Raw genomic sequence first — 22,901 nt, 5'->3', positions numbered from 1 at the left:
TCCGCTCGTTGGCTGGCGGGCCGAGGGCGGGGCGGGGCGGGCCCGGGCCCGGGCGGAGGGCTCGTTCGGTGGCCGGCGGAGAGGGGGCGCGGCGCAGGTGGCGGCCGGGGCGGGGGCCGGCGGAGCGATGGGAGCGGGGCGGCCGGGGCCCCGCTAGAGACGAGCGGCCCGGGCCCGTGTTTACACCCCAGCCGCTCGGGAGGCGCGGGGCCGGCGCCCGCGTTGCAGTCGGCCCCTGGAAGGCAGTCAGGAGCCGTGCAAAGTTTGCCGGCCCGCAGGTACGCTGGCGGTAGCGGTCGCGGCAGGAGACTTCTGTGCCCGCAGCGCCCAGCTCGGCTCGTGGCACGTTTGGGCGAGCTGGGAGCCAGGCTGGCCATGAAAACTGCAAAATGGGTCTGCAGGTGCAGTTTGTAGTTGCATTTGGCCGCTTCTTGGCTGCCTGCTAGCGATAGCTGGCCTGCTGTGGGGAGAGAGCGCTTGCAGCGTTGACCTCGGGCTGGTTTTTAGCCATCCTCAGACGAACCAGTCGAAGCGAGGGAAATGCGTTGTTCTTAGAAGTGAATGAATTGCCGTAGCGTCTAAGTATTCCACAGCGGGGCTCTTCCCTTTAGGCAGGTTGGTAGTGGTGGTTTGAGAGCTAGGTGCCTTACTGCCTGCAGAGTATTGGCTTTAGTTCCCCAAACGGCCCGTGTCAGCTTAGGTCCTGGCAAAGGGTGGAGAGCGGCGGTCTGCCGGGAGGGCAGGCCGTGGCGGCTCCCGAGAGCCAGCTGCGGCGCCTCGTCCCGGAGAGCCCTGGCGGGAGCAGCACAGCTCGCAGCGGGCAAAGCACAAGTGCTTGCGGCGTCAGAGCTTCTTCCCCATCTTCAGGAGAGTGAGGTAAGGATAAAACAAGCCTGGTAACATAGGTCCCCTGCACTGGAAGGTGATCAGTACCTGTTAAGCTTGGTAAGCGCAACAGATGCCTTCCCATAGGTGCTGGTATGTGTGGGGCAGGGATTAGTTCTTCTTCGGACCGCTCTTAACAAGTGACAGGAAGTTTTGGATCAGGTCTCAGAGGAGGCATGGTCAAGCGCTGCGGAAGCGCATGTGAAACTGGTCTGGCAGGTTCAACCCTACAAACAAATGGGATGGGGCTGGCCTACATTACAGCTGTGACTGCGCTGCGTGAGGTGGCTGTGCACATGGAGGACACTGGTGTGAGAAATCCCGGACAGCGGGACCGGCAGGGGCGTCCCGCAGCACCCGCCTGGTGAGCCTCCTGAGCCCAGGCTTCGCTGGCCGAGCTCTGCCTGCGTCCCCTCTCCGACCTGTGCTTGCAGAGTGGCCGCTGGGCTGCTGGGCGTGCGGCGGCGGTAGGGAGACACAAGTCCCTTTACTGCCTCTGACAGTTCACAGCTGGTCTGGCCCCCAGAAATATTGTCCTTTGGGAAGCATTACATGCATACTCTTCCTTTTGGGCAAGAAGGGTTAAAAATGCAGCCGCAATTAAAAATCCTATTAATTTGCAGCCCAGGGTAAGAGCAGCTGGGCTGAGCAAAGTGGGTGGAGTTTCCTGTCAGTAGTAAATCTGTCTCCCCAGTGCACAGCCCTGATCTGTGGGGCTGACAGGCGCTCCCCCGGCAGGTAAATCAGCGTCAGTGTGTGGTTTGTCTGCAGCTGAAATTGGCAGATTTCATAAACTCAGATATCAGAAATACCTCCTGAGGGACTGATTTTCCTGCACTGCAAGGCCCTTATACACCTCTCCAGCTGTGTTAAGTGGCTGGGAAGTGGGTGTATTGAGTAGCAAAGAGCAGTGTGGTTGGCTACAGGGAACAGAGCTGGCTGGAAACATTTCAGAGTGTGAATGCAGCGGATGAAAGACAGGGCTCGTGTTAGTAATGAAAACATTTGCAAAAGAAGTCCCATTTTAGACCATCTCTAGTAGTTATACACCAAGTGCTGGAGCCGTACTCATGGTTGGACATGGTGCTGCACCAGCTGACCACAGAGACATTTCACAGTTGTGTAGCATCAGGCTTGGCCTTAGAGCTCTTCTCTGAGACGTAGTTACATTACAAGCTTTCCGTCTCTTCAGAGGAGCTTTTCAGGGCCTGTCCAGTGAGTCACAGAGATACTGCCTCTCTGAACACAGATGGATGGCCTGATTTTCCAGAGGGGTGAGCGCTTGCAAGTCGTGCTGGAGTCAATGGAGAAGAGGTAGCAAATGGGTGAAACAGTACAGGGAGATCAGTCAAAATGTTTGAGCATCATGTCCTGGGGAAATTGTTGTTGCTCATCTTCTTCTCTAGACCTTTCTAAAAGGGAGTCCTGGAGAGTGAATAATTTCAAATCACTTTAAGCTGTAGCAGTTGAAGTAGCAGAGGCAAAGAGGAACATGGTCCTGTTCCCCTCACTGCCAGTTCAGGAGTGCGATGAAGAACACAGGGCGACATGAAAAACATCTTAGAAAATAGAAAAATATTGTGCAGGGATAGATAGCTATTACTAGCATGGCAGTAATGGTACCCTTTATTTCACTGACTGTTCTGGTAGACCTAGTACACATTGACAATGTAAATATACAAGATGCGTTGCAAAAGTTACTTTGCTCCTTCCCCTGTCCAGACATTTGCAAAAAACCCATCATGTGCCCTATGTGGAGCAAAACTTGCACTGCGAGGACTTCCTCCCCAGAGACTGGGTATCTGCCAAGCTCTCAGATGTCTGCAGGCTCCCTACTGACCTGGCGCCCACTTGTTGGGTGGCATGTTACAGCACTGGTGCAGGAGCAGGAAACACCTCTACACCTCTACTGACATCAGGACAGATCAATATCGTAGTGAAACTCTGTTTTGTTGGACAGTTTCAAACAATAAACAAATATATTGTCAAGAATAGCTGGTGAGGAGATAGCTGGATCTTGGAAGGGAATACCTCCTCCTCCATCATTGGTATTTTGGTGTTCTTCGAAAATGAAAAACTGATACATACTTAAGGGCAGAGAAATGTTGAGAACTGTCTTAAAAATAATGCTTTGCTCTCCATGCCTGCTTTCCCACCAGCGCCTGGGGCTATTTCTGAGTCTATCCCAAACTACCCCTCTACCAAGCAGTGTAAGGACTTCGATAGTGTAAGACCACAGCTGTCTTGGTGCCTTGTCTCATGCAAGATTTAGTGGTCATTCCGCACAGCAACCCTGGAAAATTGGAGGCTGTAGTGGAAATGACAAATAGCTGTTGGCACTGTGAATTCAACACCAGGGGCCAAACTCTGCCCAGCGAAGGGGAAAGTTTGCTGCAGTCCCTCCGAGCCGTGAGAAACTGTGTCACAGGTTGAAGCAGCTCTGAGCACAGAAAGGCAGGAATGAGTCATCCACACTTGAAGGTCAGTAGCGGGGCTTCCGCTGGCTGCAGGAGTTTGTCAAGCCTGGCCCTGGCCTGCCCAGGTCCCTTCCGAGTGGGCTGTGTCGGGAGCAGAGCCCAGGCGTGGGGCGCAGTGGTGTGCAGTGCCCGTGCTGGCTGGCGCCCGGGGCAGAGGGAGACCAGCCCCTGCACCCGGGCGGTGGCACAGTGTGGGTGTACGGGCTCACAGGATGGAGCCTTTCCTTGCATCGAATGCAACGGCTGAGCCATGGAGCAGCAGCCGTAGAAACCAGCACGTGGTGCCACCCTGCTCCCCTGGGTTGGCACGGCGTCGTGCGGACTCCCCCAGCCGTGTGCGAGGGTTGAATGCCACCTCCCAGTGCCATGGCGAGAGGCCCGTTTAGGCAGTGCTTCCCTGCATGCTGCGGGTGAGGTGTCCCTGGGTATTACTGACTGTCCAGAAAGCCTTTGAAACCTGCAGGGCCGAAGCAAAATGGTGCCACTCTCTCGCACACATCAGTAACAGGCCAGGGAGGTGCTGGAGGAAAGACTTCATGTTAAAGGAAACATGATCTAACAAGTCCTTTAGCTAGGACGACAGAAAGATTTAAACACGGGTTTTTAAGTGTATGCAGGACAACTGTCAAGTTCAGAGAGAGATCAGGAGTTCATTGGAGAGAGACATTAGGAACAAAGCTTACTCCAGGGAGCTGTTAGTTCCCTTTGGGCTGCGGAGGATTTAGTGTCTCTGTGTGTCAATGTATTGTGCACGTTATGAAGCTCGCAATCCTGGCAGCTTTGATATGTTCAAGTTTTTCTTTAAAACCCCTGTGGATAACAAAGTGACTTTTATTTAACATGAGAGGTATTGACAAGCTCCCCCAGGAAAGTTCTCAAAAGGGGCTTTTCAAATATTAGCTTCACTTTTAGATGATTTTTTTTCCCCTGGAATATCCAGAAGTGGTTTGTTTCTGACAACACCAAAAATACATTGGGTGTCCGCTGACGCAGGAAAGATATGCCCTGTGCTGGTTGGACTCCTAGACTAGTGTTCAGTGTCCCTATCTAAAGCTTTTGGCTCAACAGATGATGCTTTTGTTTGGAAAGCCTGAAGTTTATAGTACAGAGTTATTCGTCTGCTTCAGAGACTGAAAGCAGCTGGTGGGACTGACACGGGCAGGTTAGGTTGTTACGCAAAATGCAAGCATAGAAGAGTCACGAAAGCAAAGCGTCAGCTCAGAGGCTCCAGCTGGGCTGTTATTGCCCCGATGGGCTAGCTGCTCTCCTCAGCTTTTCCTTTTGCTGGGAGGGTGGAGGAGCCCTGGGCTGGCTGCGTGCAGAGGGATGGGGTTGTGCAGCACACGCGTGCCGCCGAGTGCCGCAGCTCCCAGGCACCGGCGGCAAGGAAGGAGTGACCTGGTGTTGAGGCTTCAGTAAGAAATGCTATAAATTGACTCTAGCCCTTTTTACTGGGCCTGGCCTGCCCTGTACTGTTACTCAGGCAGAAGATTAGGGAAGTAAAAACTAGCCATGAAATACAGCTTCGGTTTTGGAAATCTTTCTTTGAAGATGTGCTTTTGTTTCTGTTGTGTGGGAACAGCTGATGCTTGAAGGAGACTGAAATCTGTTTTACAGTAAAGGAGACAGTGGCAGTCTCACCTTTTCCCCTGATTCATGCTGAGCCCAGTGTGTTATTTCTGTATAACCAAGCATGTTAGGTATTTCTGTACCAGGGAATCATAAACGTTTTCATAACATAAACCACATCTTTCACGCACCACTTTGAAGGCAGGAATGACTGTTTGGATCCATCTTCTTCAGCCTTTTTGGAATTACGTAACAGTTCTCTGGCAACGGCAGCAAATGTTTGTACAAGCGAACAGAGCTGGGGAAGAACATCATGTATTTTTAGCTGTCTTAATTTGATTCAGCCATTGAAAACACAGGGAAACACACAGCAGTAGCCAGCTCTCTAACAACTGTTGCTCTGCCTCTTTGCAAGGAGACAAATGTAAAGAGCTGAGGGGGGGAAAAAAAGGTGCTTCCAATAATACATCATTCCCTGGTGAAGAAATAAAGAAACTTGCACTTCCATTTGATTTGTCATCTCTGCAGCAAAGCCAAGCACCTGAAAGAAGCAGCCAAAATTTAGTTTGCTCGTGCAGTCTTAATTAGCCCCATTGTGTACATGCAATATGATGCTGTCTTTAGTTGCACCATCAAATATTTTCTCATGCTATAGCTGCCATAGATGCCAAGCCCTTATTTTCCTGGACATTCAAGTGTGGCATATACCTTCATTAACATGGCTGGGCTTTCCTCCCCGGTGGGGCCGTGCAGAACAGTGTTATCCCCCCTTTTGCGGGTGTGAAACCAGAGGAGGCAGTGGCAGGTCCCTAGTGAAGCAGGATTAGAGCTGCGGTCGGTCCCAAGAACCCGGCACCTCCCCGGCTCTCTGTGACTGCACTTCTCCAGGTCAGATCAAGCCAGAAAGATGAGGGGACCCCCCCACCCCCCCACCCCCCCCGTGGCCACCGGCTAGCACATCTGGTGTGACTTAACCTCACTGGAGAAGCTTGCTGCGGTGGCAGGGAGGAGCGGGCTTTTCCTCGGGGCAGTTGCTTTGCCTCCACCCCGGGCCGGCTCCGCGGGTGCTCGCTGAGCACTGACTCGCTCCTGGCAGCCCCTCGGTGCTCAGGAAGGGCAGTGCTCACTGGGCGCCTCTTCATTGCTCTGGGACGGCAGGGTTGGGCCAGGTGTGAGGCTGCAAGAGCTGGCGCTGTGATCCTAGATCAGCTCTATACAGAATCACACAGGAATGAATAATCCTGGTTAAATGCAGGCTCTGACAAGTGCCGCCAGCTCGAAGTCCTGGAGTAAAACATTGAAGAGCTAGTTCATAGCCTGGGTACTATCCGAGCTGTGCATTGAATAGGATGGCAAACACAGCTAGTACGTGATCACATAAACAACGTGCACATCATAGCAGACGTTACACAGGCAACCTAAATATGACTCTGCTTGGCTGTCAGGTGTTTGACTCTCCAACAAAATGACATCCTTTTCCCTGTTTCAAGCAGATCGTTCTGTCTCCAACAGTAACAGCTTCTGCATCCTGTTGTTTGCACCTGAGCCTCCAGCAGAGCCTGGACTGCGGGCTGGTAGCATCAGCCTGGCTGTGGCCACAGGGCTGGGCACGCATGCGGGCACGTGCTGAGGCTCTCGAGGTGACATGCTGAGTCCTCTCCAGGACTGGCACTTCTCTCCCTATTTCCCTTTCTTCAGTAACCTGAGATCTCCATTACAAAAAACGGGCTTCTGGATGAGTCAAGGAGAGGATGAGAGGTGAGAAGAGAGATGTTTTTTTCCCTATTTTTGTTTTCTGCCAGGCCTGTAGAGGCTGGCTCTTCCTGGCACTCCCCATGGCAGCAAGCAGGAAGGCAATGCACTTGTTCATGGTCTGGAGGTCCCCAGGACAGAGTGGAGGGAAGCTGATTTTTCTCTCGCCCCACGAAAAGTTTGTCAGCTAAACCTAAACTAATTTTCAGGAGGCAAAGGCAAAATGCTTTCTAGAAACAGAGCTTTTTTGATCTTCAAATTCAAAGCATCACTGAAAGTGCTGGAAATAGTAGCTCTTCACAAAAACATAAATTCATTACAAAAATCTTTCTATAATCAATCATGTATCCACTCTAAATATAGTGGCTGATAAACAGTAGACACTATCAGCTCTTTTCTCATCTCTTTCAAATGCATTGAATTTAAAGAAGAATGTATAAGCCTTAAAAGACTAGCCAGAGTTTTGATGTGGCCATCTAAACTATTGCAGAACACAAAAGCAACCCATGAATCAAATATTTATCAGCAGAAGCATATTTTTCCTGAGGATATAGTAACTCACATTAGTATCTCAAGGAGAAAAACATGAAAGTAGCATAGAAATTCATATATATTGTTTAAAAGAAAATTGTTTGATTTTTATGAAAACTGAAAGGGCTCTTTGTTTAAGAATAATTTGTGTTTATGCATTTTGAATTATATGTCAGAGAAGTGTAACATGCTACAAGCATGCCAGTTTTTAAGTGAAGAATGAGGTTTCCCTCTTAAAACAAATCTGGTTCAGTTTGAAACTGAAAAATGATGTATCTATCTACATTTTATAAGGATACTGTGAATTTGAAATACATACTGTACATGTTTTCATTTTACAATGTTATAATGAATGAAACAATACTCTGTTTTATTGGAACTGTACATTTCTGTTAGTTGTGTTAAGATAATTGAAAGATACAGCAATGTAATTTCCCTGTATGTTTTAAATGTTACACTAGTTCGTCACTGTCTTCAGTGTAAAGACTCAATTTTTTGTCTCTCTCGTTAGGGGCATGTTTAGACTGCTGTATGCACCGAGGCCTGTCATGCTCAGAGAAAATCCTCTCAACCAGTAAACTGGTATGCATGGTATGCTCGGGAAAGAAAGCTGCTGTCAAACTGGACTTGAATCAACCCCGGCTGTTTTGGGGCCCAAAAGCTCACTGATCTGTGGTGTGTCACTCCACTGCAGCTGATGCAACTGTGCCAGTTGATACCAGCCTGGGAGGTGGCCTGGGAGTTTTAAAATGCTACAGTTGAACTCCAGGCTCTCAGCAGAGGCAGGATTCAGCCGGGGAGTTTATTGTGGCTGGCAGATTAATATCACGTGCCTCTGTCAGGTTCTGCCTCAGCAGCAGCAGCAGCAGGGCTCCGAAGCTGTTTGCAGCAGACTAATGCTGTTCGTGCCTTTTGGAGTTTCCAAGAGAGGGCCTGGCATTTTGGAAGCTTCACACGTCTAAATTTGGAGTGTCGGTCGGCTCTGTTTGCGTGTAATGCTCTTTCACACTTTCTTTTAATGCCAGGGTAATAAATGAGAACCCAGTTCAGCAAACGTGCTATAAGTGTGCGTTTACCATTAAATGCCTTGCTACAGTATTTGCATTTTTTTCTCAAAGTTGGCAGATTCTGTTAGATTTCAAAAGACTGCAGAGTTTTTAAAGCACAGAAAGATGTTATGGTGACTTGCAGTGCAGGGTAAAATCCTGTTCTGTTGATATCCATGATGAAACTCCTACTGACTTAAAGAGGCCAGGAGTTCAGGTAGGGATTTCACAGGGACTCGCGTGCATGCCTGCACTTTGTTGTCTCCTGTGCAAGGTCAGGGAACTGGAAGGTCACGCTGATGTGTATAAGAAAAAGCAGAGGATTTCAGTTTTGGAGAAGTCTTTGGATTCATTGAAAAGAGCATTTCAAATGCAATTTTGGCTAGACACTCTACATTCCTTTTTTTATCCCTCCTCTCCAGAAATTACTGCCCCAGCACATACTTGGGAAGGCTTGATACCTACATGAGAATTTATTGCTTTTAGTTTCTGAATCGCTTTTGGACTTGAATAAGCAAATAGTGATGCATGTTTTTAATAGCTGCAAGAACTCCAGCAGAACTTCTGAGCCTGCCCGGCTGATTAAATCCAGTGAAGGCCCAGTGAAAGCTCTTGCTAAGTTCCTAGGCAGAGCCAGCTGTATAAAGGACTTTGGGAAGAACGCAGATTTGATTCTGAAGACTTTTTACTGTGTGAAATTTTATGAAGCAGAAGACATGTATATTAGCTGATCGATAGAAGTGTCATATACACAAGCAATACAGTAGATACATTCCTGATACGTTAATTTCACATGGTGACGATGATAATATTTCCTCCAGCAACTTAATTAATTTTGTAAAAAAATTCCTAGTAAAAGAAATGTCATTGCATTTTTTTTTTGTCAAGCTGATAAATATGATTTAACTGCAAGAGAAAAGCAACTGAAAAACAGGTTTGCACTGGAAAACTAGTGCTCTCTTTTTCTGTTTTGTTCTGTTGTAAAAGGAGTAAACTCTGGGTTTTCATTGCTTTGATTGCTTGGTGGTGCTTGTTTTCTTAATGTGAAATTGAAGTTGTCTCTGTCCTGAAAAACTGTGCTGGCCAAAAAAATAGTGAAATATCTGAAGAATATTGAAGTTAAGAGAACAAGGGGAAAGATTTTTTAATCAGTCCAAATGTTTTACATTTCTCATATCCGTGGCTTATTTTTGTCTTCTCAACTTCAACTTCAACACAAAATTTAGGGAAAAGCAGGCCTTTGCTAAAGATTCAACACCTCCATCCTGAGATTTCCCAAGAAGCATGTTTGGGGAGAGTAGGTACGTCCTCCGACTAAACCAGAGGAGACCAAAGCAGGCTGTTGAGTGTGACCTTTTCAGATCTTATGGGAAAAGAGACAAAACCAAAGAAGTCGTTTCTTGAAGCTTTCTGTGCTGTAAAGGAACGTGCATGTCAGACAGTCTGTTAAAGTAAACTTCTCTCCTGGGTCAAATGCATCTTGGTTTCAGGAAGAGGTCGCAGAAGTGTCTGCGGGATGTGAGGGCTCGGTCCGCATTGCTTCGATGTGGCTGTGTGAACCCTCCCGGAGGCTCCCGCACTCCCCAGACCGCAGCACCTGGAGGGCACGTCCTGGGTTGGAGGGACAGCATGTGGGACGGAGCTGGGTCCTGCCCGTGCTCGCTGCACCTTGGTGGGCACCAACACTGCTGTGTACGGCTGATGTGTGTCCCGGGCTGCAGCTGGACATGGCCACATGGCCCAAGTCTGGAGCTCTTCCCTGCACCTGGGAAACTGGCACTGCTGGTGGGGAACTGCTCACTGGGAGGGCAGGACATTCGGCGGGCTTGCTGGAGGTGTGGATTTGTTTCTCATCCCAGTCTGAGGAGAGGAGAAGGAGAGCAAGCAAGAAGCTGCTGGCTAGAGCGCTCAGCTGGGAAGAGAGACTCGGGTTGTGCTCCCTGGAGAGCCTGTGTTGTATTTACATTATACAATCATTGGCTAAAAGACCAAAAGCAATTCAGGAAATAGGGGTGTGTGTCCGGGACTCCTCCCTTCTGGCACAAAAGTTCTTCACCACCAGCCTGAAGAGTTAAGCTCCCTGCTCCTGGCCCACATGTTATCTCTCCCTCTCTGCAGTTTAGCTGGTGCCCTTTGCTGCCAAGGGAGAAGGCGTCAGCAGGAAGGGCGAAGGGTGCTCCACTTCCCGTCTGGAGACAGCTAGCTGCTGAGCCTGGGCCGTCCAACGCATCCGGAGAAGCGGATTCACAGATGCTTCAGGAACTTCGTTGAAAAAGCAAGGTGCCTGCTGAGACTGGCTGCTGCATGCACATGTCTCTGTGTGCAGGAGGGCGCAAGTGGATTGCAATTTGCACTTAGGCATTTCAAGTCCCCGGAGATCCTATGTTAAGTTCCCAAATTCTCATGTAGGCTCCCACATCCCGTTCTGAGTCTGAAACTGAGATCATGATTTCATTTGTGCTTTCACCAAGAATTATTTTGTTCAAACCTTTGGGTGCTTTTGAATTTTTTTCCTGAAGGGATAAACCACTAATTATACATGGAAATTGTACCTCAAAGATCCATCTTAATAATATAATTGTAGCAGCAAAGCAACTGGTATGATTATGTGCATCATTGCACCTTTCAGCCATTAACCAGCTTTTCTTGGTTAATGAAGTTAGTAAAACCTAGAATGTGCTTTCCTGGAATATATCCAGTGGAATCTCATTATCACCTACAAGCCTTTATAATTGGAGTGATAATGTGCAAAACGTTTTATCTCTGATAAACGAGATAGGATTAAAAGAGGACGAAGTTCTGCTATCAGACACATGTGACAGATCTTGAGATTTTGGTGTGTGTTTGGGGCATGCCCGTGGTCTGCTGTCCAGGTTGGGGGGGGGGGGTCACATTTCCAGCAAGATGAGGTGCAATTGGAGTAAATCCAGCAACAAGGCTAATGAGAGTTGTGACCTCTCAGGAAACATAGAAAGAATTGGTGCAATCTATTTGAGAGGAGACTGCGGTGAGGCATGAAAATGGTCTTAAATACCTTCAAAGAAGTAGGGAATAATCTGTTCTCCATGATCCTGTTGGATAGGACACAGAGGAATGGGCTTAAAGTACAGCGAGGGAGGTTTACATTGTGTATTAGGGAAGAAGAAAGGATAATTAAGGTCTGGTTTAGATTACTCGGACCAGGATGCGTCAAATGAATCTCCATCATTAGAGGATGTGAAGAACAGGTTAGAGAAGCACTTACTGGAGGTGTTATAGGTACAATTGCTCCTGGCTTCAGGCAGGTGGGTAGCCTATGTGAAGTTTCCACCACAAGGATGTTATCATTTTAAGGTTCAAGGTACATGCAGGTGAGAGATTGTTTGCATGGAGACCAGAGATCTACTTGGTGCCTGCACAAACACAGACAAGATCTGCGGGGCAGATCTGCAGTCAGAATTATACTAGCTTGTAGTGGGCGGATGTCGAAGGGCGATATTTCCCTCCATAGGCCCCCCTCTTATCTGCTGTCTTTTTAAAGTAAAGTAAAGTAAAGTAAAGTACAGTACAGTACAGTACAGTACAGTAAGGGCTTAATCAGAAATTCTTTATAAAGCCTCTGTTATTTATATGTTTTTGGTGTCTGTATCAGAATTTGTATCACGTGCTGCCCAAGGAGTTAAACTGTAAGCCAGAAGATTCATATCTTTGGTAAGATTCTGGGAAAGGATATTTTTACATCACGGCGGGACCTTGAGGAGGCAGGCCGAGAGCCGTGGTGCAGACGGTCAGACAGCGTGTCCCAGCTCCCTGGAGAGGGTGCTGAGCAGCACGCCGGCTCGACGGCAGGGTCCCAGCTGCTGGGGGGAGCCCGCTACCCTCGCGACTGATGGCAGTGCTGGGATGCTGGAGCCTTACGCCCTGAAAAGGCAGCTGGAGCAGCCTGCGGGACCCTGTCAGGCTGTTGGAGCTCTGACAGCAGTCGCCTGAGTGCCAAATACAGAGTTAATACAGCAGCCTTAACCCCTGGGAGTCCTTGATCCGCGTGTGTACTGATTATGCCTGTCCCTCTTGCCACAGCTTGTGCTTAGTTGATTAACCAATGTGATCCCCAAATCCTTTGCACAGTCACTGATTCCTAGGATAAAGTCCTACACCTTGTGAGCATGGAGCTGGGTGACTGGATTTAGCCATCTTGAAACACACTCTGTTTTCTTGTCTCGCCTTTACCAAATAACCTGCTAGGCTCTGCAGCAGCGACCAAGCCTCTCCCTCAGTTATCACTGTTCAGCGTTGTGTCATCTGCAGCTTTATTAGAGACTGATTTCATGTTTTCTTCCAGTAAAGATGTTACATAGTGTGGGACTGAGAATAGATCACCATGGAGCTTCTTGGAAACTACAGGGTGATGATTTCTTGTTTACAGCTACATTTTGAGATTTGTCAGCCAGTTTTCAGGTTTTTAGTGTCTGCCAGGGTAATTTTGCACTGTTCTACTTCTAGTGCTGTTTATGCAGCATTTTGTTATATCAGTGTTAGTGCATATATCAACACACTTCTTAAACCCACAGTTAAAAGATATCAAGCCAGTTTAGGAGGATATACTTTCTGTGAACACACACCTCATTAATGCATTGTTGCCTTACTACAGCTGTGGGGCTGCTAGAAGGATGAACAGATCACTATTTTGGACCATTCCACTGAAATAAAATATAATTGAGTGTCACAGAATTTTGATTGTATATATTTTTTGATTATATATGTACACCACACATATATATAGAGAGAAAGAGAGAGCGAGAGAGAGAGAGAGAACTTTCATGGAAAAAACCAAGATTTCCAAAGATACAGTCTGTGCTAGACAGAGAAATGGATCTTTTTCAAGGCATTGCTGGCCTTCAGATAACCCAATACATACTAATCCCCTTGTCAGCAGTGAACAAGATTGGTGATGAGAACGTGTGTTTTACTGCTGGGAAGGAGATCAGGAAAAGCCATTGCTTTAAGGACCTGAAAGCAAGAGGATTGCCAGGTGAGGCCAGCAAGAAGGCAGAGATGAGACACGGGGAAAAACTGATTTGAAAAATATTCAAATGCTGTTTTCTGAATAGGCAGGAAATTATGGCATAGGCTACTTAGCATGAGTAACTGCAGAAGCACAAACATAAAAGCAGATTTCCAAAATGTGCTTGGATCCCCAACTCTTTAAAAAGACAAGCTCATGAAATTCTGATTTCATGGAAATCAGTGGGAAGACCCCTGATAACATTATCCTTATTTATTCATTTATAGTAATCATATTATTGAGATAATTGACATATGAAGGGCCATACTGACAAAACTTCTGACTTTTTCGTCTCACTATTCAGGCTCGAGGCAGAAGGGCATAGTCACAGACATGACTTCCCACTGCTAGAGAAGTGCTTCCCACTGAGCTCTAGTTGTGTATTATTTTCCCTGGTATAAGGAAGGAAGCCAATGATTCCCCTAAGGTGCTGGACCTCTGCTGGCATTTTGTTACCTTTATGGGTTTTGTACTTTTTTGTATAAATATTTTTTATATTTGCTGCAACTTTTTTTGTAATTTGCCTATTCTGTGCACCTAGCTTTTTGTTTGTAAGAGCAGGTGAGGAAAGCAAAAATACTTGATCTTCAGTAGGTTTGGTTGTGAGAAGATTCCTCTACCACGCATATTTCTGGAGGGGTCATCTTGATTTTGTTAGCAATTTTATCTTGGTGCCATTTATTATAGCTTTCAAGAGTAATACGAATGTTCTTCCCATTCGGACAAGTAAGAACATCAATAAGCACCATTGTTTCCTAGACTAATTAACAGCCTCCCTCTACGTTTAACACCAAAATGTTATAAAAATTGAAAGTGACTACTACTGAAAGCCAGTATTATTGAACTGATTTTGTGGCAAGGTTATAACATAATAATAATAGTAAAAAATGAAAAGCACTAAGATTTGGTTGGATTTTCTTCTAAATCTGTGATGCTCCTGATAGCAGAGGTGCTTATTACAATTGTATTGGAACCTAACATTATCTTTTTGAAAACAATGTACTTCTAAGCTTTCGCTGAAATTGAAGTGTTTCAGTCATGTGGAATTCATCAGTGTTCAAACTGTTTTAAAACCTTACGGCTAGTTAAAAATGCTTCTTACTGTTGTTTGAACAAATATAACTGTTAGATGTATAAAGTTGGAGTGTGTTGGTCTTGTTGAAGTAAAATACTCCAATATACTCATTTTAACATTTTTGAAAATTTCTGAAGATTTCCAGAAATTGTGAGGAATTCTTAAAATTTCACTATTTTATTCTGTTTCTGACAATAAATAGATATGCCAAGTTGCCATTGCACATGAAAACATCACAACATAAATTCACCAATGCAGAATCCAGATGGTTTTATTTAGATAGTTATTTAGATCGTGGCTGTCGTTGTGGTGTGGAGGAATGCTAGTGAAATAGCAAAGCCTGCAAAAGATGGAACAGGAATGAAAGAGGTTTCATTCTTCTGCAGATGAAAAGAAAGGTGAAGTCCTTTCTAGAACGGTGTCGCTTCATGGTTATGAAGTCTTAAGAAGGCTACAAGCCCTTCTTTTTACCATTGTTGGTTAAGACAGCAGATAAAGTAGCTGTTTTTTATTGTTGCTTCAGCTTTGAGCAATGTCACAGAACAAAGTAACACTGAAATTCAGAGATGTTCAACATGCTTTGAAATATAATAATATAGGAGGGTCAGTGCTACTATGGAATGAAACAAACAGGAATTTAATTAATTGTTCTTAAATCCTATCCCGTGAATGTGACTCACTGTTGTTACAAAGTCTTTGTCTTACCCTGGCTGGAACCTGTGACAGCTTTGCCAGACACCCCAAAAGACAACTGCTAATATTTTAATGTATAAAGGATCTGCATAAATTCCAGAAGAGAACTGTATAATCTGTGCACAGTTGTGTAGGTGGTGGTGTGGTTTTTTTCTCCATGTTACTTACTGGTTCATTTGCTCCTGCAGTTGCTGAAACATTGCCCCTACTCTTGTTTCCTATTGGAAGCACATCAGATAAAATGTAACCAAACTTTCAGCATTTTGAGCTTTTTAAACAGGACAGGGCTGGTTAAAAAAATCCATCCCATCTGTAATATGCCAATTGAAGACATTGATTTCTGTAAATACTATATGGTATAGCAAATGACACCTGAATCTTTGGAATTTTATTAAATACTGTCTGAAACGTCATCTGAGGGCTAGGTTTTATACCCTTGTTCACGAGAATAGTGCCTGTGCTACAGAGAGCAGCATCAACTTGAATGAGATTGTTTTGTAAAATACTCTTCATAATGAGAAAAGATATGGTGGGTTGGATTTCTAAGATGCTTAATATAGTTTTTATATTACTAATTTTTATGTCTTTGCAAAACAGCTAAAATATAACGGCTTCTGTTGCTTTCTTTCACTGTTTGCCAACATGTTAAGAAGAGATCAGACACATTTTTATCTCATTGTAAAGAAAAAAGTTCCATGGAAACCACTGTGGGTACTCCAGGGAAGCCTGTCAAGTAGTTCGAGGTCAGAAACCAACCTATATTTAGAAAAGAAAAAAGGCACTCTTGTAAGGGAGAGCCTGGGAGGAGTCAGGGCATCTGGCTCCCTGTGCCACACACTTGTGTCCCCGGCAGGCCAGTTTGGCCACTTGCCTCCTCTGCCTCTCTGGCTGGTTTCAAGGTGCCAGCATGGGCTTCCAAAAAGAAACGCTTAGTACCAGCAGCTGCCTTTGAAAATTTCGGCATATTCAGCTTGAACTCGATTCCCTGGTGTCCTGCACCTTGCCTGCACATGGCGATGTCTTTCCCAGGGAGTGGCAAATGCAGCCGTGCCCTTTGGGCTGCTGAGACATGCTGGGTGGGCTTTGCACAAGTGAAAGGTTTCCCAGAGGCTGCGGGGATCTGGCTCCCTGTGGCTTGTCTGTAAAACAGCCGGAGGGATCCAGTACATTCCTACGGTGTGCATTATTAGGCAAACTTTCTGCAAATGTAGCTCTGCTGTGAGTTACTGCAGCTGCACGCTGTGAGTGCAAAGACTGCCTGCATCTACAGCTGGCCATGCCTGGTTTGCAGTGTGGGTGCTGTGCCTGCTGCGTGCATGGGTGGGGAGAGGGAGCCGCGGCTATAAACATGTGGAGCAGCATAGTCTGTGATCACAGACAGAGGCTTTCTGTCCTCCTTCCCCTCCCATGACTATTATCCAACAGAAAGCCCTATTTTTATACATAACCATAATATTTTTGTTCTCTGGTTGCAAAAGAGCGCACAAGTTACCTAACAAAGCTAATCCCGGAACAGTGGGAATCTTGAAGTGGTTTATAAAAAAATAGTGTGAAATAGGAAAATCTAGGTTGGCTTTTACTCTGTGGAAAACCAGGGGATAACATTTTCGAAAAGAGAGGGGAGAGAGGTGTGACAAGAAGCCAGAGAAAATACAATCCAAGGCAATTTAAAACAGATAGGATAATCTTTCTGAATCAGAATTATGGGAGGACAAAGAAAACTCCTCTGTAAATGGTGCTGAAAAGATGCCCTGGTACATGGAGCCGGTACCTGGGGCTGGGCGCGGAGGGCCGGGGTGGCTTGGTGGCCAGCGCAGCTTGGTGGCTGGGGCGGCTCGGTGGCCAGGGAGGTTTGGTGGCCAGGGTGGCTTGGTGGCCAGCCTGCGGTGCTGGTGGCTCTGAGTTGGTGGCTCTCGGTTTCCTTGGCAACTTGCAGGGTGCTCCGGCTTGCGAGGGGCCAGGTGAGGCTGGCAGCCTCAGGAAGAGGAGGAAAGCAGCCTGGCTGGCTGTTGCTCTGTCTGGCGAAATGTGTTGTTTTATCTATCAGCTCAATGTAGGGGTCCTGCCCTGGTGAAAAAGGCTGACGAATTATTTAGGAGGACACTGTTAATTTGAAGGGAAAACAGAAATATGCATCAGTTTGACAGTGTTGGTTTACCTACTCCTGTTTCAGGCAAGCTCAGTGATTACCATGAGGGAAAGAGATAAGAAAGGATAAAATCTCTTCACTGTTCTCCAGCCTTGCTCCTCTCCTCAGCCTGTTCACTTTATTGCTTTCACTGATTTCTAGTTAGTTACTTGCTTTCTCTTCTTACTTATTTGTGACTTTCTCATGGCAACAGAGGAGAGACAATGTTATTTCATTGTTTCTTTCAGAGGCAAATTAGATAAAGGTGACACAAATTGTCAGGAGAATTTGTAGGATTGAATAATACCTGACACTATTCATTTGACTGAATTGGAAGAGTTTCCAAGCTCCCTGCCTGCTTTCAGTGACTGAAGGAAATCATGTTGCAATGGGGCCTTCTTTGATCTTTGGACAATTTAGTATCTTTAATGCGTAACCACCCTTTGGGATATGCCCGCAAACCATGAAGAAAAAAAATACTTTTTGTGCCATTTTAGTATCCAAGCCTCTCAATCTCTCCATTTCTTCCTCACTCCTAAAGGTGGGGAAGGAAGAGAAAGCCATACCCATACTGGCAGAAAGTCCAGCAGGAAGTCTGCAGGGCAGAGAGGAGCTAGAGCCTGGTCTAGTCTGCTCAGTCTGACGTGAGTCCCTTAAGCGTTAGGGCTTTCTGCCTCCTTCGGAAGCTGCCATTTCATTCTCATCATGAGCATTCACTGGACGCTTGCAGAGTAACCTGGGATTCAACATACGCCTATATTTAGCCCACATACAGAGTCCCAGTAGTGGGGACCAAGACTTCCTTCCCCACCTCCCTCCCTGCTCCACTCAGTGTCCTAATGAACAAAAACGACTCACAGGGTGGTGGAGGCTGGAAGGCACCTCTCAAGATTGCCTAGTCCAACCCTGGTGCTCCGAGCAGGGGCAGCTGGAGCAGGTTGCTCAGGAATGAAGTGGCCTTTGCTTTTCTGCGCATAAAGCCGAAGTCCAGGAGGCAGTGCAATGCTTTAAGGTGGCAGTGAAAGGCAGCCTGTCCCTTGTGGCCCTGTGTGGATGTGAAATGCTTATTGCCATCCAGCCCATACTCTTTCTGTAGCAGCTGCCTGTATTTGAGGCACAGGCGGTTCTGCCTTGCCCATGTTTCCCGTGCATGCTGCTGTTCGGCAGGCTGCGGCAGAGTGCAGAGAAACAACGAAACTACAGTTGCTGCAGGTACCGCTGAGAGGCCCAGAAGACCTCTGCGATCCAGCTATTCTCTGCAGGCTTTTTAAAATTAGTGCAACAGGGCTTTCTCCGTTTTGGCCTTTACATTTTGCAAGAGTTATTGTCACGCTCATCCCACTAACAGCTGAACCCATTGCAACCTCCTGTGAGAAAGGGCATTTTAATCTCCTTTTTATGCCAGAAGTCTAAGGCAGAGCACCGTTACAGATTTTGTCCACAGTCACCTATTAGGACTGTGAAAGAGCCAGGAATATATCTCACTCCCCATCTTGGGCCTTAATCACAAAAAAATCCTTCCTCTCTAGTGAAACAAGTCGTATTGGGCAGCTGCTTTTGTGACTCAGTGCATTAGTCCAGTAGTTCATAGACCTCCCTCATTAAATGGTCACATGCTGTAGACCAAATGCCAGGCCAATCTTCCAGTGCCTGTGTTTGCATGCTGGAAAGGTGAGTGTTGGCACTGAAAAACTCATTTTTCATTAGATGCTGTCTGAAATCAGTTAATCTTGTTTGGGTGAACATAGGAACAGCGATAGTGTAAACAGGAGGGGCTTGGTGCTTTGGGTACTCCTGGGGATACGGCCACATCAGAGACTGTCCTGGCTCCACTGAAGCCAGCAGCAGCCTCCCACTGGCTTCCAGGCTCTGCATTTGGGAAACTAAGCAAATCTGAGAGAGAGTGGAAACTGCCGAGTGAACAGCTCTTGACAGCTGGTAAATAACAAACCCATTTGGAAACAGTAAATGAAAAAAATACATTTGACCCTTCCTTTCCTTCAGGGAACCCTATGGCCCTCAGGCAGCAGGAGTTTAGGTGTCACCAGCAAAGCTGGTGGGGTGGTTGGGTATGTGAAGTGATGAGCTGGTCTTGAAAAATTTCTTCTCATGTTATAAAATTCCTTTTAATAGCAAGTGAGCAATGTGTGTTTTCTCTCTCTGATTCCCAGAGCTAGCACGTTTTTACTGTGGGGCTTGCATTTTTCTGGCTCCCTTTTTCAGGCTGGCTGTGGGGACCTGGTTTTCCACTGCTGTTGGAACCATGCCCACATTTGTGTGTATATTTGTGTGTATATTTCTTCCTGCCAGACACTGTCTTTCCACTTGGTGTATCAGCAGCACCAGCACAATGGGTCCTCATCCCTGCTTCAGGAGTTGTCACAAACTGAATGATAAATAGTGATAGCAATGTATGCCTCTATACAGTAGATGCAAGGAGGTTATAAAATGCCCCCCATCAGCCCAAGACCTCTTTGCAACTCTTGGGTTTGCCCGTGGTTATGAGGTACATAACAGAGGACCACAACCATCTCAGTATCTCAGTCCTCCTTAGCTGCAAAAGCTCTGAACTGCATCCATATTACGTCGATTCATTTACACCCTAATTCAGGCCCCACTGCAATAAAGAAGGTTTCTCTCGAGGTTTCTAGTGTTGCTCGAGGCTTCCAAATGTGTTGCTGGAGCTGATACTGGTTGCACCCTGCTTGTCTCGCGGCACATCAGAATATGCACCTTGGGTGTCCCGGCTGTGTGTCGGTGTGTTTGGAGCAGATGAGGGGAGAGTGGGCTGAGATCGCCCTGGTGCACACAGTGCCTTAGGTGCAGGGACCAGCACGTCACTAGGATTCTGATTAAGTTTGGGGTGTAGAGGAAAAGAACTCAAGTGTGAAAAGAACATGTCCTAAAATGAGCATTTTGCTAAATGAATTTGCTTCTCTGATTCATTGCTCCAGTGCAAGCTTTCAGCCTCCCCAGAGCAGCTCATTGTTCACTCATTTTTTCTCTATTAATAAACATGCACAAGCACTTAAATGGAATAATGTGCCTTGTGAAAAAAAAAGCAACACAACAACTTGATGTCCCTATGGGGGAAAAAACACACAGAGAAAAACACTGCCATTCTAATAGATTTTTATTTACCAAAATAGATTTGTTGCTCAAGCTTAGCTCTTGGGACTTTGCTGGGTGGGGCAAGGGCAGTGTAACTGCTCCCCTGGTATAAGGTTCACCATATCATTTTTTTGCCAGATCTTTCTTTTTGTCTCTCCCTTCAATCCATCCATTGTTACATTTTATATCTGAGTCAAATCCAGCATTAGTTTTCTGAGTGGTTTTTGTTTGAGTCAGGTTAAATCAGTATTTAACAGGGAAGCTGGGTCAGGATCAGAGTCTCGCGACATGCATCATGAACACTGGGAGACACAATAAGGTATTGTTACCGCGGACTGTAGTCTGGAGTTAGAGAACAGGGAACATGACGTTACATAGAAGCTGATGTTGGAGGTGTGCGGGGGGGAATCTTTGTTCTCTTCGTCGTGGTTGCCTCCCCTGAATGGCCCTGTAACGCGTGCAGCCACATCACTCGCGTGTGCGCTTGGGGGTTGCTCTTTCTATCTCTCTCCCTTCTCCCCCAGCTGCTCCTCACACATTGCAGGCTAGTCTGGATTCATCTTTGACACTGGGAAAAAATCTCACGGCAGCTCTGAAATTCCTGCACACCAGGGAGTGATTATAAGAGGTTTTCACCTGAGCAGATAACAGGTCTCGAGGGAATAATCTCCTCTGAGCTCCCAGGTAGAGGTCATATTTTGTACTAATGTTGGATTAATGATGCCACTTTTGAGGAGTTTTTTGGTTAAGCCTTGTGCTTTGTTTCCAGGCATTTGTGTGTGTGGAGGACAGAGGGACACCACCTTCTCGAGCACTGGGGAGCAGCGTTGAAATCCCTGGCACTCTGAAGGGCAGAGGGGACCCACGACTCCGGCTTCAGCCTCATGTTGTCCTCTCCCTCTGCAGAGTCCAGGCTGGCCTCCACCCACACAGCCCTCACGGCCGGGAATCTCCTGTGCCAAGAAGGGGAGCCTGCCTCCGCCTGCTCCCATGTGTGCCTCTGCCCTGTGTGCAGCCCGCCGCTCCTGGGGCGGCTCGCGGGGGCGTCAGCGGGAGGGCGCGCAGGCGTCTCCTCAGCACCCCGGGAGAAGCGAGCTGGCTGCCCGGGGCTCCCGTGCAAGGGGAAGGCGAAGGACCTTTAAAAGAGCCCAGTGTACTAACAAGCCAGGCTGCCCCACATAGCAGGAGTGAAAGTGGGACAGTCAGCACACTGCTAATTTTACACAGGCCCAGAGGGATTTTTTTTTTCCAGGAAGGGTGTTATCATTATTTTGTGTCCTGAAGGGCCTAAAATTAGTGCTTGTCAGAAGCAAGCTGTTATTGGAGGCTTCATCCCAGCCCAGGCCTGGGGAGAGCTGGGTCTCATGTCCCTGTCCCAGGAGCTCCACAGTCTGGGCAAAGTCAGAGAAGGAGACAGAGGTACAGAAAGGTGATGGCTGCGATGCATCCAGGTCTGCAGCCTGAGTCATGGGCCTGCGCTGGTCCCAGTCTGGCAGCGAGAGGGGTCCCCTGCCCGCCAGTCCCCAGAGGGATCCAAGCTGCAGCAGGGCTCGGCTGTTTCTTTGCTTTCTCTGAACCGCACCGCCACTGCAGAGTGGGAGTTGTGGCCAATGTTAAATGAGGGATGTGCTTCTGAGCGTGAAGACTTTCTGTCAGTTAATTAAAGAGAACATTTGCAGCCCCTGTTTAAATCCCAGGTCTGCCTCTCTGCACCCTCTTCCACAGGCAAGCTTGGATGCCACCCAGAAAGGGAACGGGGCACATGGCAGTGGATCCCCCACTCTGCCAGGGCTCCTAGCTCTCTACTGCACTGCCTCGGCGTGCTGGGCAGCAGCCAGAGAAACCCCAGTGCATGCAACGCCCTGCGCACACAGCCTTCAGCGGCTCTGCCCCGGCAGATGCTGTTACCCCTACTATCCAGGCTAAAGGGCTCGGTCCTGCACGGGGCTGAGCATGCCCACCCAAGCAACACAGCATTTAGTCAATGGGCTTGTTTGCGTGCTTCAAGTTAAACACTCGTTAAGTGCTTTGCTTAATTAGGCCAGACTGCCTGTTCCTTGTGGGATTGAGCTCAAAGTGAGACACACTAGATTAGAACTAATATTTTCAAGCAAAAAGCTGAAAATGAAGCACTTAGCCCCCAGTTCTGCAAATAATTAAGCACATGGGTAATTACTGATTTCATTCCATTCATCAGTTTGGTTGATTTCAGTAGGGCCGCGCAATGTGGATAGTTACTCGAGTGTGTAAGCATATGCAAGGTCGGGCCCCCAGGTTAAAAGATCATGGAGACTGGGGAAAGTAGATATTTGTACAGTGTCTAGCACTTGGGGCCTGGCCCAAGCCTTTACAGTAAGAATAATAATGCCATAGTTAAGTACTTCTGATTTTTAAAGATGCCGAGCACCTGCTTTCCCAACAGAAATGTGACTTGGGCTTTCTGTGGCAAGCAGAGACGTCACCAGCCTCATCACATAACGGTGTGAAAAAAATAGCCTATCATACCTGGATAGGAAAACCTGCAGCCTCACCTTCATCTGGGCTATTCTTTTCCCAAATGTTAATGTTAAAATACTGTTTTCACGCAGCC

The 22,901-nt window shown here is 47.1% G+C and overlaps 1 long non-coding RNA gene across 1 annotated transcript; it reads left to right on the top strand.

The window, feature by feature from the left end:
- The first annotated feature begins 73 nt into the window (after positions 1-73).
- On the top strand, positions 74-10,747 carry LOC135328746 (uncharacterized). The gene is made up of 2 exons (XR_010389777.1): positions 74-6,689; positions 8,683-10,747. It is a non-coding gene; the product is annotated as an uncharacterized LOC135328746 (long non-coding RNA).
- Positions 10,748-22,901: the final 12,154 nt, after the last annotated feature.

This window comes from Dromaius novaehollandiae, chromosome 6, assembly GCF_036370855.1.
Source record: "Dromaius novaehollandiae isolate bDroNov1 chromosome 6, bDroNov1.hap1, whole genome shotgun sequence".
Taxonomy (NCBI): domain Eukaryota; kingdom Metazoa; phylum Chordata; class Aves; order Casuariiformes; family Dromaiidae; genus Dromaius; species Dromaius novaehollandiae.
The sequence above is the reverse complement of the archived record's forward strand: the minus strand, read 5'-3'. Positions and strand labels throughout refer to the sequence as shown.